Here is a 14024-nt window from a genome sequence, read left to right as displayed (position 1 = left end):
TTTTATGTGATATGCCAGGAATGACGTCTCTCCTTCCCTTCCCCTGTACGAATAAGCCTCCCGTCTGTGTTAAAGGTTTTTTCCTCCGTTCTGCAAATAATCTCTTTGGTACATTCAGTTTCCTCAAAATGGCTTGAAACTCCGAACTTCCAATTGGTTTTTTTCTATGGAGTGTTGACACGACGTGGTGAATAAGATCTACAATGTGCGAGCCAGTCATTGTTTTCCCGTTTACTAATAATTCGCCTTGTTCATTATGATTCAACAGGTTGTTGTCTTGAGCTAAAACGAATCTGTAAAGATCGTTCGCGCGTTTCTTTACTTTTTGGGGTAAAGAACGATCTATCATTGGCATAAAGTTAGCTATGGGTTTTTCGTCGTGGTCGTTTTTCAATCTGTCCTTTTCACCCAAGTCTGTTTGATGGTGAGTTTCTGGTTGATTCATGAGACGTTCGTATCTTTCCCTAGACACGAGTATGAGCTCTTGTGCCATTACTGTTCGTTTAGAAGTGACAAAACCGGTTTAATCAAAAGGCAAGTCAGAGTAGGATGTCTCACTAAAATATTCCTTTTCCGTGTGTATGTGATCGATCGGGATGACAAGGAACGAATGTGAAGGATGTAAGATCTAAGCTTTCTTATATGAGAGGGGTTCACCGGTAAGCTTCCTCTGTATATATTTAATGCTATTTCCGATATGATATCGATTTGATCATTCGAAGCTGCCTGAATTAACACTTTCTGTTGTCTAGGGTTAGCATCATATACGAATTTCAGAAACGTACTGTATGAGGTGATCCTTGACGGCATCTTTCTTGTGAACTGGTGGTGTAGGTGTGCTTGTCTCCGGTTTTATTTCTTTGGGGCATATACAATGGTGACGTCATCAGTTGGAAATATCGAAGTACGCAAGCGGTACTTTTTATCCGTATAAGGGGATAAGTCGCATACCAGATATCCCCCAACTGAAACATAACTGATGGCTTTATCATAGGCCTCTTTGAAATATTTCGTCTCACCGGGAAATGCCTGACTTGCAAAGGCGAGAAGTTGTTTTTTATCTCTGTTATTGGCCATAAGTACAAAAATATGGGTATTCAAACTTATCGATCTGAAATGTGTTCCTTTTTCAAACAGATTTTGGGTTATGAAAATTACCGAACAGTTCCTGTGATGTGATAGCGCGGTTGACAGGTGTAAAGCCTCGTCACTCTTACTGATCAATCTCATCATGTCATCCAGTACAAGGACTGTGTGCTTGTCCGGGTTGGTCCATTCTATAATGTCACTTCTTGTGGGGAAGCCCTCGTACAGTAACAAATTGGGTATAGTTTGTTGAGCTTGGTCAAAAATGGGTTGAAACTCCGTATAACAGTAAACTATTTGAACCGGTGGGGTATTAAACATGACAGATGCTTGCCTTAGTAATTTCATTACAAATGTAGTCTTTCCACTTTGAGTCGCTCCCGATATCATGAAAGTGCAAGGACTTTGAAAAGGTAAAATATCGCGAGAAGTTGTCATCTTGACGTCCGGATAAGGTATGAGAGCATTTGACACAGGACAGATAATTTAACACGATGGACGCATGATATATTTTATTGACACAAACTATAATAAGTGTTGACAAAATTAAATACAAAATGGTCGTTAGCATAAACGTTTGAATCGAAAATATTGACAATACTATTTAATGAATATTTAAAACATAGATTCAACATGAGAAAAGTTAACACAAACAATCCACAATGAGAAGACGACTTTGGTTGCACTTGTACATTAAAACACTCGTATTGTTTCACGTAACAGTTCAGAAAATGTTTTAATTCTTCTCCATAGAATTCCGGTGGTTTTCCAAAACTGTCGAAAAACACCCCATGTGATTTACTTTCTAACACAATTGCCATCCAATGTTCCCCTGGCAGATCACTCGTATGGTTGTTGACGATGTAGGCACTGGGGTAATGTATTTTTCCTGTTGGTAAATTGTTCCTTGCAAATACTCCTTTCACCTGCATTTGTATACACGAATTGGATCGGATAGCACATTCTAGTTCGTTCCCATTCATGACTGTATATAGCGAACGTTTCGGGAATGGTCTATCTCTAGAAATGAATCGAATACTCCAAACGCTATGCACGTGACAGCAGAGGGTAGTCCCGTCTTGAATTTTATTTCAGCTCTCACGTTCCCATGCTTCACCAAGTTTATATAGTCATCTCCAAGTCCTTTCGGGTCCAATGGAAAAGCATACAAGGTGTACCCTTTTCCATAGTCTTCTCTAGTAATGGTGAGTCCTGCGTCTCTATTCATTTTTTCACAGACCTCAAATAGATTAGCGTATGCCGTTGCATACTGTCTATTATCCCCAAAGTCAAGTTTTAACGGTCTCGCTGGAACGCTCTCTCCGTTTACGTACAGTCCTACATCAGTTGCATTGTAATGGTTGAAACAGAAAGGGTTAGTATCGTACGTTCCATTTCCGCTTTCTTGTGAGATCAACCCTAAGACCAGAGTACTTGGGCGGATGTTGAACATATTGTCCCAAATAAACTCCCTTGAGTCTTTATTGATAGTGTTTCGTTTCACTTCTGTCCTTTGAAAATAGTAACGGACTGGTTTGGTTTCTATCTGTTTCATATGGTTAACAATAATGCCAGGATCGACTTTAATTTTGCATGCCTTATAAACACAATCTAACAACTGTAACTTGTAGGCGGGGGCGTCTTCACCCGAAATGACAAAAAACTGGTCGCTACTACGGTAAAGTTTTATATACAAATCGACGCCTTGTATTAAATGGCGATCCAGTGAAAATATGTCTTCAAACAGCGGTCCCTCCATTTCAAATTCTCTACTGTTCTTGATAAAATCTCGACGAAGAATCAATCCAGTGTTAGCTCCGTTTTTTCCATCCGTATTCGCTAAATCACCGGAATCTTTCATGAACAATTGTGACTGAAGTTGTGATTTCTGTTCATCGGTCCCACTGGTAAGAATAGTGTTAATATAGGCTTTCCATGGGTAGTTTGACGTATTTAAAGACACTAGTTTATTGTTCATATACACATCCATTTGTGTCCACATAGCTTGAAGAGGCAAATTTACAATACTCGACGTATCGGTATCGTCAAGTGCCGTTCCATCGGCCTTGACAAGTTTTGCACGAACATATAATCTACTCCGTCTTAAATCCATGTATTCGGGACCTTGTCCAGAAACGAAAAAATCTACTGTAGATACATCTGGCGAAGTAAAGTTTGACATTGGCCTAGTTTCCGAAAAAAATATCCGATCAATAGCTACTTGATTTTTTGGTTCTTCAAACAAATCCAACTCCATCGGAATGCTAATGTCTTTATTTTCGTCGTTTAAATACGCCATTTCTTTGCTGCTCCTCTATTAAAAATGGAAGGTTCAGTTTCGAAATCTATTTTCCGAGGTTTATTCCTTGTAGCCCGTTTTTTCTTGCTCGGTGCACTGTTTTTAGCTTTCTGTTTTTTACCTGTTGCCTCTTTGAGCTTTCCAACTTTACTGTTTTTTGGTTTTGATTTCCTGCCTTTTATACCGTCAGATTTAGCCTTTTTTCCCTGTAGGACGTGAGGGTCTTTGTCGTTCTTCTGTTGTTTCAGTTCTGAAGCAGCACGTTCTTCGATTGCCACTGTTGGGGCTATTTGCTCCACCTTGGTTTCAATTTTAGGTAAGTTTTTCTTCAGAATGACAAATCGATGTCTGCTGTAACGTCTAGGAAAACCCTTTCCTAATTGATTATTGTGGTTTTTTTTTAAATGTTTGGCTTGATTCATGGTCTCTTGCCATACCAATGCATCACTGATGTAAGGAGATTTAGACATCTCTACAGAAAGGAATACTTCTTTAAGTGAAGTGTTACACAGGCGTCCAAATTGACAACTGAACACGGTTGTCCCTTGTCGTCTTTTAAATAGATGTGAACTTGGTTCAATTGTCCCAAACGTACAGGAACATAATAAGGAGTGTTAAAGATGATATGTGACCTGTAGTGTTTTTTCTTGTTAATAACATGTGCCTCCGTTGCGTCTTTACTGATGTAAATTTTTCGAAGGATTGGTTTCTCAGAAGATCCGACAAAACTCTCTTCACAAATGTTTGAATAGACGTAAACATCGTCTATATATTTTGACGAGCTTTTATAAGTGAGATCGATTTCTGTCAATGCCACTACCCAGTATGCTTCAAGATTTATTTGCCTATCCAATTGTACAGTGAAGTCGTGAGCCATGTTCTTTTCAAACAAATCGGAACCATCGGATGACTTGAGAACCATACGTATACTCATCTTGAACGAAAATGACGTTGTGTTAAATGAAGTCGTGTTATTTATTTACTTCTGGATGTCCAAAGCGGGAACCCATGAGTCGAACTTTTTAGGGTAGCCAAGCCAACGAACCAATACCTGTTTAACGCCATTTTTTTGTCGTCTTTTAACAACTTTTTCTATTTTCCATATGGTATCGCCATCCTTCCGTACTTTCTGAACTTCACTATCTTGGAAGGTCCCTTCTATTTCGTCATTTTGAAGGTCAACGACCTTATACAGACTAAGATTTTGTCGAAAATACCGACGAGAAATCTTGAATATCTCCTCTGTCCATTTCTGTAGATAGCCACGTTGAAATGGATGACTTTTGAATGTAAGTCGGACAAGATCATTTATTTTATACCTAAAGCTTTTTTTCCTTCTTTTGATCTCTGTTTTTTTAATAACTTTCTTTTCCCTTTTCTTAGGATTTCGGGCAAGATACGCACTTAAACGAACTTCATCTGCATTGCGTTTAGTCACATCAACCGGTGAGAAACCACCAAGTGTACGATGCGGTCTTGCGTTATACCCCTTGACCATATCTTGTAGGACATTTACGTATTTATACGTTTGGTTGTGTCTGAAATACCTGAATAAAATCGACTTAACAGTTCGAATGCTTCTCTCGACAATTGCACATTTCGTATCGTTAAGAGAATAATACGTGTTTACCCCCTGGCTCGAAAGATACTTCCGTACGTATTGGTTTTTAAATTCTTTTCCTAAGTCTGATCGAATGGAGGTAGGCTTCCTTTTTCCACTCATAATTGTTTTCAAGGCATTTAGTACACTGGTGTGGGTTTTATCCACAATTGGTTGTATCCATAGAAACTTTGAAAAACAATCAATAACAAATAATAAGAATTTGTTTCCCGAGTTGAAGGTTTGGAATTTATCTAGTTGGGCTAAGTCCATTTCCCAGAGACTATCTATTGTATCCACAACATATCGACTTTTTTTAAATTTGTGTACATTATTTCGTGATAGACTATAGGTGTCCTGGTCTTGTAGCCATTGCTTTATTTTGTGCCTTCCTATTTTAATTTTTCCTTCTTGTTTCACTATGTTATATAATTTGTCAGAACCCGTAAAGGCAGCAGCATGTTTAGGGTCATGCCATATTTTTTGCAAATAGTCCTCGTAGTTTAACGAACTCATATCGAATAATACACTTTATGTGAACCTGTTATTTATAACGATTTTGTTTTTTTCGTAATTTCCGGTTGCAGATTTCCGTTTTTTTTGTGACTGCAGTTGTCTTTTATACCGAATGAAACAAAGCTTTCGTAACAGTTTCAATAAATACAAAACATTTGATCTTTTTTTTCAAAATTTATTTATTATAATATAAAAAAATACATAAATAATCATAATCAATCAAATTTATCATGTCTTTTGTCTTAGTTCTTCACCAGCTCTTTTCATAGCACTGTTTATATTTGGTTTCAATCTCTGCCAATATTTCCATTGTTTAGGGTTGAACTGTATACCGCACTTTTTAAAATGTTTAACATCCACCCAGACTTGTTTTCTGATTGAACATACAGTGACTTTATAGTTTCCCGGGAGATCAAACTGTTCAAAATATCTACATGTCCTATTGTTTATCATCATCATATTTCTGTTCGTATGATCTATCGAAATCCTTTTACAGTCTGTCTGGTTATTGGATACTCTCCGGGACATTTCACTGGTTACAGCTAAACTTGATGACATCAGAGCAACAAGTACAACGACACCAGTCCATTTAATCACGTCTAAATGCATTGCATATTTTTCATACATGGAGGAAATGTTGGACGCCAAACTTAACTGAGAAGGCATTTTACGCCCCATATTAAGCATTAAAGGTTCGTTTCGTTCTACAGACTCGAACGATATTTCTCTTGAATTCATGTTGTGTTCTGAACCAACAGGAGACGCAATGGATCACTCAGACAGGTTTAACGCTTTTATACCTCGTCCTTCATAAAGGTTCGGCAAATGGGTTACAGTTTGAACACATGAGCATCCCTTCTTGGTTTTGATGGTCTTCTGATAAAATACAAGGGGTCGTAGTTTCTATTTCAGGAACAGTCTCTCTGACGTCAGGAAATGTCCCTTTCAACGCTTCCCACTTGTCATATGTGAGAGAAATGCCCTTCTTTGTTGAAACTATCTGATTGGTTTCAGGTATCTTCCAGCGTTGTCTGACATCAACTGTTGGGTACGTTTTGTTAACAGAAACGTACACACCTCTACCAAGATGAAAAGTCATTTCAGGAACCCCTGTAACGTCATCAATCATCTGACTTATAGCCTCTTCGATTTCGTTAACATACATTTCTAATAGCTGCCATTGGTTCAGATCCAGTGCGATTCCCTTTTTTGTAGGAACATACACGTCTGCTGAATTCTTTTCGTATTTACGGATGTGAATCAACACCTTGTCACGCCATTCATTGACGACGACAAATATATCTCCTCCTATAGGTAACATGGCTCTATCTTTTGATACTTCTGATTTAATCTTTGACTCTTTCAAAAGATGTACTAAACTTGACTTGCCTTCATCAGTCAGTGCTGTACAAAAACATTCAAATGCCCTTGGGCCCCTTCTCTGAAGTGTTGTAATGAGTTGTCTAGTTTTCGAATAAGAGTTTGAATTCTGTAAAATTTCTTCCCTCATCTCATCTGTCAGGATCCCATTCTGGTACAAATGATCAACAACAAGATCTGTTGGTGTTTCTTTTACCAATTGCACGTAATTTCTCTTTAAGGACTGTCTGTGCTCTTCCTGCATGTTGACGATTGGATTGTATTTCTTATTCTGATACCCTGAACAATTCCAGACGTGTATTTATAATGATCTGAGAGAACAGGTGCTAGGGGGCTGAAAATCTACGAATTGGGGGTTATAATATCTGAAGATCGTAAGTTTTTATACACCCTTTGTCTGTGGTCTTGGGATAAAATTGGGGTACATATCTTCTCCATTGTAAAAATACGTCGCCTGAATCGATCGGCATCAATGGCGTATGTCATCCAATGCCCCTTTCGTGCCTCACGGTTTGCAAACGACCAAACTATCATGGGGTGGATTTCTTTAATTTTTTCATCCGATAGAAAGCGAACCTACAAAGAATTAGATTTAAACAATAATAAATTTGGGGGCGAGATAGTTTTTTTCACAATAATAAATTGGGGGCGAAATAAAAACAATATTCAACATATGATATTTTATAATCCACGGCTAAAGAAATAAAATAAAAACAAAGAAAAAAAAACACGGGGGGAAAATATTTTTCAAAATGTTTATTATAATTAAATTGGGGGCGAAAAAATATTTTACAATTCACAGTTTAGAAAAGAAAAAATAATAAAGACAAAACAATGTAAAAAAATATTGAAGGGGAAAACTTTTTTTTTTTCATTGATATTTTACTCACCCTCTTAATTTCTTTTGAAAGAACGTTTGACATTTTACATCAATTGCATAGATAAAAAAATAACACGAAAGACTGATTTCTATATATAGTAATCATTTTTATGATTACATCTATTAATAGAAGAAGAAAACACAGGTAAATGTATTTTGAACCAACGGACTTTGATGACATGAAAATTATAACCCCCAACAGGTGTTTATAACGTGGTAATTATATTCCTTAAATCTATAAACCCCATCATATTATACACCCCAAATAAAGACATCTGCCGTTAATGAGTCATGCCCATGTATGATATTGGGGAGGGGTGTAACAAACCACTACTCTACTGATATATAATTTTTTAAAGTAATTAATAAAAACTGTTTTGTTAATTGTATACATATTTGCATTTCAAAATGTCCTTACCATGGTCGATGACTTGCATAATCTTCAAGTTCTTCACAAAAACTTAAAGCTGCATGATGTACATATTCATGATTTATTTCAATCAATGTGCTTACTGAAAAGTATAAAACATTTATATTAAAATGTTTGAGGTCCATACTTGCAAATTGGGAGTTTATGTGAATGTAAACTCTGACAAAACGTGATCTCTAAGTATTAATTTTAATATGGACAATATAAAGAAAACGTCAACATTCTTTTACTATCTAAATCCAAACTAAGTTTGCAATCCTTTAAGTAAAGTGGGCAGCAGACTGTTTGAAGCATGTACTCGAGGAAGGCCATTTGATGTTTGAATCATTTACTAGAGAAAGGTCATTATTTTGGCTTTCAAAACTATTCTTGTATATACCTGGTTATTTTCAAAATGAACGTCGCAAGCATCTTTATAATTAATTTTAAAAGATAAGAATATTTAATGTATCGTAACTTAAGATTTATTTCGTCATGTCTTTAATAATATGTATTTTTTTTAAGCAACAATCAATCATTTTTGTCATTTTCCAATATATTCTCGACACTTAATTCCAACATATTCTCGACACTTAATTCCAACATATTCTCGACATTTTATTCAAATATATTCTCGAAATTTAATATTATTACCTCATTTATTGATCGAATACTTACAGACATAAACTTCATCAAGTTCTTCTAAATATCTTGTGTAGCAAAAATATTGGTCGGGCTTCAAAAAAAGATTAAATATTACATTTAAAGACGTATAAAGATACCATCGGAATGCAATTCATTTAAACAAAACATCGTTATACATATATATATACAAAATGTAGCAAGTCTTAAAAAACGTTAGTATTGTAAAATATGGACCTTAATAAATAAATATGTTCCGGACCATATGAGTATTTGGACCATACGCGTATGGTCATGACCATATGGGTATATACTCATATGGTCCGACCATACGCGTATGGTCGGGGTCATTAACGCTCTGTTACACTCTGTTACAGTTTACTTTTTAAACTAGTAAACTATTCATATGGTGTGACAGCTAATTAAAAAGCCGCTATAATAGAGATGATTTTATTATTATATTATAATAGCTAAATATGAATTAGAAGTTTCACATAGTTAATTTTATTTTATTTTACTATGCGAAAACTATGATAAAGACATTTTATACCAATGGTATTAACCGATGGTCATTACCGATTTTTTTTTATTACGAGTGACTTTAAAAAAAATAAAAATTTCTTGAACTGTTAAACAAGACTTGAAGGCACTGGAAAGTAACATAGTTTATTTAATTTGCAAAAATGCAAAAGCTATGATACTGTGTGGAAGAAAATGTCACCCCAAGCCTACATACAAGAATGTAAATAGAGATGAAAACTAACTATGGCATCAATGTTTATCTTTTACGTAGTATTTGAATTATAAAAATAAAACACTGTCATGTAACCATCATTGATTTTTTAGATAAATTTTTTATATTGAAACTTTTAAATGTAATTAAAACAAAATACCTATATGGTCAAAATACTCATATGGTTCGGCCCGGTAATAACTAAACGAGTATTATACTCATATGGTCCGACCATATGCGTACGGTCGGACCATACGCGTATGGTCGGACCATATGAGTATACGCATCTGGTCCATATACTGGTATGGTCCGGAACAAATACTTATATTAATCTAAATTTATCAAAAAGAAAATATTCTATTTTCACTAATTTAGACTATTTTTTTAACAACGATATATCATTAAATAAACTCATCATAGATACCATGATTGAAATTTTATAATTGCACCAGACGCGCGTGTCGTCTTCAAAAGACTCATCAATGACGCTAAAATAAAAAATATCAGAAAGGCCAACCAAAGAACGAAGTTGGAGAGCATTGTATAACATTTAACCCTTTTAAAGATCGAAGTAGGATAGAAATGAGATTCCGTATCCACACCTGTAAGAAAATATTCAGAATCTCACCAATAAATATAGTTTTAAAAGACCCCTTGTCCATTTTAAACTATTGTTGAAACACAAATTCAACATAAATATACTTATGTAATTTCGAGAGTAGGAATGGCCAAAATAGTTACTAGCGCAATTATAACAGGTACCCTATGGAAACTGTATTACGGATAATTTGCTATTTTTATAATAACCATCTAGATAAAGGGTGAGATTTATACCTAAGTAAGGATTTTCAATACGTGCATATTAGCAATTTCATTTCTTCATCTCTTTTATGTTTTTTTGGAAACATTTTTTATATGTCCATACCAGTTTGCATATATTAATATTAAAATAAGAAGATAATATATGATTGCCAATAATACAACTTTCCACCATGGAACAAATGAAATTGAAATTAACAATAATAGGTCATCGTACTGGCTTCAACAATGAGCGAAATCATCTGAAATACATGACGTTCCTCCTTGAATATTGCTTTCTCCTTGTCATTTCATGGGTTCCTGGCCTGCTTTGATTATAGCAGGCTAGTTTTGTTAAGTTTAATCTTCAAGTTAAAATCGTCTTTAAATATGTCTAAATGTTGTTTTCTTAGCTCTTGAAAGAAATTAACTGTATGTCTAACAACTTTTATGTTGTACTGCTGTTTTATAATAATATTTTGGAAGAGTAATGAGGTTCTAATTTTGCCCTTTGATCAAGTACTTTCATTTTAGAATTTTTCTTGGGAATTCGGTAGTTTGAATATTTAAATGTTTACACGTAACGACAAAGAAGTGTCAAACGTATCATATTTCTGATAATAAAAACAAAGTACTACCTACTTCATATATCTTGATAGATGGGTATGATAGTTTCATTTTATAAACTTCTTGTCCATTCTCTCCATAATGAGCTGTTATATATGGTATCTCCCTCACACCTGATACTACGAAAAAATGCAGATAATGATTTTAATAGCCGAGCTGACACACAATTCAAAAATGTTTTATCGTTGACGATGGTATGAATAATTTAAAATATAAAAAAGAAACATACAGTTTTAAATGTAACCCAACATATTATTTCAAACTAATTTAAAAAAATAATTTAAAAAAACTTTGCTTTAAAATTTGGAGTATTTATAAAATTATTGTTTAAATTGTTATGCCGCTTATGTGCAAAACTTCCTTCGGTTTTTATAAATAAAGGCAACAGTAGTATACCGATGTTCAAACTCATAAATCCATGGACAAAAAACAAAATCGGGGTAACAAACTAAAACTGAGGGAAACGCATTAAATATAAGGGGAGAACAACGACACAACACTACAATGTAACACACACAGAAACGGACCAAGCAACAGACAAAATCCCACGAGAATAACAAATATAACATCAAAACCAAATACATGAATTTGGGATAGACAACTACCGTGACACGTCTTATCGCAATGTGAATTTACACTAAAAAATAAGAGAAAACAAACGACGCAACGTTAAAATGTAACACATACAGAAACGAACTATAATATAAATAAAGGCAACAGTAGTATACCGCTGTTCAAAACTCATAAATCCATGGACAAAAAACAAAATCGGGATAACAAACTAAAACCGAGGGAAACGCATTAAATATAAGAGGAGAACAACGACATAACACTAAAATGTAACACATATAGACAAAATCCCACGAGAATATAACAATGGCCATATTCCTGACTTGGTACAGGACATTTTTAAAGAAAAAAATGGCGGGTTGAACCTGGTTTTGTGGCATGCCAAACCTCCCCTTTTATAGCCATGTGAAATATAACATTAAGATGACAACTAAACACTACAGGACGACAATATAAATAAATTTGAGAATACAATTGACAAAGAAACACACGAACAACAGCCAACAAAAGGCAACAAGTTGAAAATTTTAATACGCCCTTAGTGCATTTTATAGACACAAGATTTACTAGTGATGCCGAGATACAAAAGTTAGAAAGCCGAAACAAGCACAAAGTCGAACAGCATCGAGGACTAAAAGATTAAAAAAGTTGTGCCAAAAACGGCCAGGGTTTTCTGTTAGTTACCAGAACATCCTTATCATTTAGAATAATTTATACTTTTGCAAACAGTAAATTTAAAAAATTAATAAACAAAAGCTGTACATGATAGAACTGAAATATTAACTAATTACAGGAAACAACTGAAATACATTACATAACCAGACATTTGCAACACAATATGTAGACACATCCGAATATGTTTAAACCACAACGCCAAGTGACGTCATATTTGAATTTGTAAAACAGATCATCAAAAAATGAAAAATGACGTCATTTGAATGAATAAGATAGAACTAGGACTGACCCAAGATTACATTTGAACTAAATACTGATATTGCACTTAATAACAATGCACATTTCAATATTTATTAATAGCAAACTAAGGCAGCAATTAACTATATTATAAAGCTATGTACGGTTTGTTTTGAATCTCACTTGAAACGTAAAATATCGCACTGATTACGTTGAACAAAATGAAATCTAATAAATGAATGCGGTGATTAATATTATTTACCATAACACATAAATGTAATAGAAAAGAAGTCAACACATTTGACAAAATCCGATGAGAATTACAAATATAACATTAAACATTTAAACCAAATACATGAATTTGGGATAGACAAGTACCGTAACACGTGTTATAGTAATGCGAATTCACACTCAGCATAACCGTGGCTAGATTCCGAAACGTTCACTCGATAAGTTACAGCTATGTAACTTTTTTCACCGGGCGAATTTATCAGTTTATTTAGTAAATAGTAAATGAAATACAGTTATTGTCAGCAAACAACTGCTAAAATTGTTATCAAAGGCACAAGGATTATAATTTAATACGTCAGACGAGTGTTTCGTCTTCATAAGACTCATCAGCGACGCTCAGATCAAAACTTAAAAAGCCAAACAAGAAAAAAGTTGAAATTCCAAACTGGACAGACGTAAATATAAAACATTGAGACAGACACTGAAAACGTGTATGCGTCCTAAGGCTAAGTCTTATTCTGTATATACATGATTATGCTTGGCTTCAGGATAAAATTATATATTATTAGAAATTCTTACCTGCAACAATTAAAACAAAAAGCCACATAGCGATCTTAATCATATTTAGATAGTCCGACAAAAAGTCCAGTTTAACCAATATGAAATGTTTGAAAAATATTATTTTCTTTAATGCGTTCTACAAATGAGTTTCGAGAAATCTGCATCCTTATTTTGATATGCAAAAACAGAAAACAATACACGACACGAGTTAAAAAATTGTTTACCTTACATACAACAATTATAAAAATAGAACAGGACAATAAACAAATTCATCAATGTCAAACTTACGAAATAATTTACGACTACGATTACATATTGTTAGGGGATACTTTGTCGTGTAAGATAATATGCTATTTCTTACGTTGTAGGTTCTAATTCTGATATATATCTTTTCAATTAATACTTTAGAAACAATAAATCAAAGATTTCAATATGAAAAAAAAACATGGAGTGGGATTTGAAATAATTTTTTAAATCACATATCGAGCATACTTTGCAATATTGATTTCGGCTAAATTAAAGCACCCAAGTCTTAATTGATCACAGATCAATGAGCACAATATATAAACTAGAGCCTCTAAGGAGCCTGTGTCGCTCACCTTGGTCTATGTGCATATTAAACAAAGGACACAGATGGTTTTCATGACAAAATTGTGTTTTGGTGTTGGTGATGTGTTTGTAGATCCTACTTTATTGAACAATCTTGCTGCTTACAATTATCTCTATAATGAAATTTGTCCAGAAAGCGACAGTAGGAAATATTACAAAATTTATGAAAAT

The 14024-nt window shown here is 34.3% G+C and overlaps 1 protein-coding gene across 1 annotated transcript in view; it reads right to left on the bottom strand.

Annotated features, from left to right (window-relative positions):
- The window catches only part of LOC139481292 (peptidylglycine alpha-amidating monooxygenase-like), a gene marked incomplete in the record, with an annotated part of 42288 nt that extends 28918 nt beyond the window's left edge, over nt 1–13370 (bottom strand). Inside the window, 1 exon segment of the mRNA XM_071264481.1 lies at nt 13330–13370.
- Between the last annotated feature and the right edge of the window lie 654 nt (nt 13371–14024).

The sequence above is a fragment of the Mytilus edulis genome, chromosome 7 (genome assembly GCF_963676685.1).
Source record: "Mytilus edulis chromosome 7, xbMytEdul2.2, whole genome shotgun sequence".
NCBI classification, from domain to species: domain Eukaryota; kingdom Metazoa; phylum Mollusca; class Bivalvia; order Mytilida; family Mytilidae; genus Mytilus; species Mytilus edulis.
This window is presented reverse-complemented; position numbering and strand designations above follow the sequence as displayed.